This window comes from Nycticebus coucang, chromosome 17, assembly GCF_027406575.1.
Source record: "Nycticebus coucang isolate mNycCou1 chromosome 17, mNycCou1.pri, whole genome shotgun sequence".
Taxonomy (NCBI): domain Eukaryota; kingdom Metazoa; phylum Chordata; class Mammalia; order Primates; family Lorisidae; genus Nycticebus; species Nycticebus coucang.
In genome coordinates, this window is record NC_069796.1 from 24,983,677 (window position 1) to 24,987,787 (window position 4,111).

The 4,111-nt window shown below is 57.9% G+C and overlaps 1 pseudogene; it reads left to right on the forward strand.

Annotated features, from left to right (window-relative positions):
- Nucleotides 1-3,256: 3,256 nt before the first annotated feature.
- On the forward strand, nucleotides 3,257-3,860 carry LOC128569253 (40S ribosomal protein S12-like; annotated as a pseudogene).
- The last annotated feature ends 251 nt before the right edge of the window (nucleotides 3,861-4,111 follow it).

Below are 4,111 nucleotides of genomic sequence, written 5' to 3' on the forward strand. Positions count from 1 at the left end.
TGTTCTACTCTTGCTGGCACAGAAAGAGTACTTTTCTCCTGGGAAATTTCATGCTTTGCTTGTAGGTAGAAAAGGGGAAAAGACTCCTTCCTGTACACACTGTGCCATTCTCCTTCAGCTATAAATGTTGATGTGCCACAGGGGCACTCCTGGGGGTGGCGTGTTCTGACCCCTCACTGCCCTCCGCAGGGGCACACCTGGGGGTGGCGTGTTCTGACCCCTCACTGCCCTCCGCAGGGGCACTCCTGGGGGTGGCGTGTTCTGACCCCTCACTGCCCTCCGCAGGGGCACTCCTGGGGGTGGCGTGTTCTGACCCCTCACTGCCCTCCGCAGGGGCACTCCTGGGGGTGGCGTGTTCTGACCCCTCACTGCCCTCCGCAGGGGCACTCCTGGGGGTGGCGTGTTCTGACCCCTCACTGCCCTCAGCAGGGGCACACCTGGGGGTGGCGTGTTCTGACCCCTCACTGCCCTCCGCAGGGGCACTCCTGGGGGTGGCGTGTTCTGACCCCTCACTGCCCTCCACAGGGGCACTCCTGGGGGTGGCGTGTTCTGACCCCTCACTGCCCTCCACAGGGGCACACCTGGGGGTGGCGTGTTCTGACCCCCTCACTGCCCTCCGCAGGGGCACTCCTGGGGGTGGCGTGTTCTGACCCCCTCACTGCCCTCCGCAGGGGCACACCTGGGGGTGGCGTGTTCTGACCCCTCACTGCCCTCAGCAGGGGCACACCTGGGGGTGGCGTGTTCTGACCCCTCACTGCCCTCCGCAGGGGCACTCCTGGGGGTGGCGTGTTCTGACCCCTCACTGCCCTCCGCAGGGGCACTCCTGGGGGTGGCGTGTTCTGACCCCTCACTGCCCTCCGCAGGGGCACTCCTGGGGGTGGCGTGTTCTGACCCCTCACTGCCCTCCGCAGGGGCACTCCTGGGGGTGGCGTGTTCTGACCCCTCACTGCCCTCAGCAGGGGCACTCCTGGGGGTGGCGTGTTCTGACCCCTCACTGCCCTCCGCAGGGGCACTCCTGGGGGTGGCGTGTTCTGACCCCTCACTGCCCTCCGCAGGGGCACTCCTGGGGGTGGCGTGTTCTGACCCCTCACTGCCCTCCGCAGGGGCACTCCTGGGGGTGGCGTGTTCTGACCCCCTCACTGCCCTCCGCAGGGGCACTCCTGGGGGTGGCGTGTTCTGACCCCTCACTGCCCTGCCACAGGGGCACTCCTGGGGGTGGCGTGTTCTGACCCCTCACTGCCCTCCACAGGGGCACACCTGGGGGTGGCGTGTTCTGACCCCTCACTGCCCTCCGCAGGGGCACTCCTGGGGGTGGCGTGTTCTGACCCCCTCACTGCCCTCCGCAGGGGCAAACCTGGGGGTGGCGTGTTCTGACCCCCTCACTGCCCTGCCACAGGGGCAAACCTGGGGGTGGCGTGTTCTGACCCCTCACTGCCCTGCCACAGGGGCAAACCTGGGGGTGGCGTGTTCTGACCCCTCACTGCCCTCCGCAGGGGCACTCCTGGGGGTGGCGTGTTCTGACCCCTCACTGCCCTCCGCAGGGGCACTCCTGGGGGTGGCGTGTTCTGACCCCCTCACTGCCCTCCGCAGGGGCAAACCTGGGGGTGGCGTGTTCTGACCCCCTCACTGCCCTGCCACAGGGGCACTCCTGGGGGTGGCGTGTTCTGACCCCTCACTGCCCTGCCACAGGGGCACTCCTGGGGGTGGCGTGTTCTGACCCCCTCACTGCCCTCCACAGGGGCACTCCTGGGGGTGGCTTGTTCTGACCCCCTCACTGCCCTCCACAGGGGCACACCTGGGGGTGGCGTGTTCTGACCCCTCACTGCCCTCCGCAGGGGCACTCCTGGGGGTGGCGTGTTCTGACCCCCTCACTGCCCTCCGCAGGGGCAAACCTGGGGGTGGCGTGTTCTGACCCCCTCACTGCCCTCCACAGGGGCACTCCTGGGGGTGGCGTGTTCTGACCCCCTCACTGCCCTCCACAGGGGCACACCTGGGGGTGGCGTGTTCTGACCCCTCACTGCCCTCCACAGGGGCACTCCTGGGGGTGGCGTGTTCTGACCCCCTCACTGCCCTCCACAGGGGCACTCCTGGGGGTGGCGTGTTCTGACCCCCTCAGTGCCCTCGGCAGGGGCACACCTGGGGGTGGCGTGTTCTGACCCCCTCACTGCCCTCCGCAGGGGCACACCTGGGGGTGGCGTGTTCTGACCCCCTCACTGCCCTGCCAGGACACGCAGCTCTGTGCATCATCACCTCCATTCTCAGCTCAGTTGAATGTCACCTCCTCAACAAGAGCTTTCCTGACCTCCCTGTCTAAATTAAGATAGTCCCCCCTCCCACTCCATATTATACGTATCACAACCCTACCATTTTTAATGGCACTTGTTTCAAATATCTGAGTCTGTGGTCAATGTATTTGCTGCCTGCCTTGTTTATTGACTTTGCTCTCCTCTGGACTACAGCAAAACCTACACCTGCTTGTTCTCCCAACTATCCCCACAAGTAGCACAGCACCTGGCACCGAATGTGTACTTCATAAAAGGGGAAAAAAGGAGAAATGTTCCATATATATAAGAGGCTAGGTCTGACATAGACTAACAACCACAACAAAACCTTATCTAAGGCTGGTGTAAGATTCTGAACACCCCCGCCTGGCATGGTTTTCTGTGGTCACCCCAGCTAGCTCTAGATTTTTATCCTTCCCCTCCCCCATCTTCATAAATGCAAACGTTAGACCAACATGCCTATTACGATTAGGTTTGGCTGCAAGTAATAAAACACCACACTTACAACAGCATAAATAAGACAGAAGGTTCTCCCTCCGTCTCAGAAGAGCCTAGGGGTGCACAGTCCAGAGCAGGTCTGTCACCACCTGGACGTCTTCAGGAACCCAGCCTACTGCTCCACGTGGCCAGAGCTCTTGGTGCCGAGCTCTTGAGCTAAGAAGGTGCTCATTGTATTCTAGGCAGCCATGTGCCCAGTGTAGACTGAGGGGATGGATGTGAGGGTAGGAAACAGCCGTCCCTACTATTACTAAATTCTACTGAACTTATAGAAAGAAGCCAGTATCTCCACAAAGCATTCATTCTATCTGCTTATTCAACAGATATTAACTGGGACCATACTCTGTGCCAGGCATCTAGCAAGAAAAGGTCCTGCCCTCTCAGAGCTTTCATTTAATAAGCAAAACAGATATATATATATATATTTTTTTTTTTTTAAAGAGTGCAGGCCAGGCACACATATAAACCTAGCACTCTGGGAGGCCGAGGTGGAGAGCCACCTGAGCTCCAGAGTTTGAGACCAGCTTAAGGACGAGTAAGCCCCATGTCTATTAGAAATAGAAAAATTAGTCTTTCCCTGCTGCTGTGGAATCGTGCAGAGGCCAAGTCCTAGGTGAGGTCAAGATTCAACTTCACCCGTAACTCACCACCATGGCCGAGGAAGGCATTGTTGCTGGAGGTGTGATGGACGTTAACACCGCTTTACAAGAGGTGCTGAAGACCGCCCTCATCCACGATGGCCTTGCACGTGGAATCCGCGAAGCTGCCAAAGCCTTAGACAAGCGCCAAGGCCATCTTTGTGTGCTTGTATCCAACTGTGATGAGCCTGTGCATGTCAAGTTGGTGGAGGCCCTTTGTGCTGAACACCAAATCAACCTAATTAAGGTTGATGACAACAAGAAACCAGGGGAATGGGTAGGCCTTTGTAAAATTGACAGAGGGGGAAACCTGTAAAGTGGTTGGCTGCAGTTGTGTAGTCAAGGATTATGGCAAAGAATCTCAGGCCAAGGATGTCATCGAAGAGTACTTCAAATGCAAGAAATGAACAAATAAAACTTTGGCTCCCGTTAAAAAAAAAAAAAAAAAAACGAAAGAAATAGAAAATTAGCCAGTGTTATGGCGGGCAGCTGTAGTCCCAGTTACTGGGGAGGCTGAGGCAGGAGGATCAGTTGAACCCAGGAGTCTGAGGTTGCTGTGAGGTAGGCTGATGCCACATAGCCTGGGCAACAGAGTGAGATTTTGCCTCAAAAAAAAAAAAATAATAATAATAATGGTGCACCACATTTATTGGGGGCAAAAAGAAAGAGAAATTAATTTGACTTTGGGGGTGG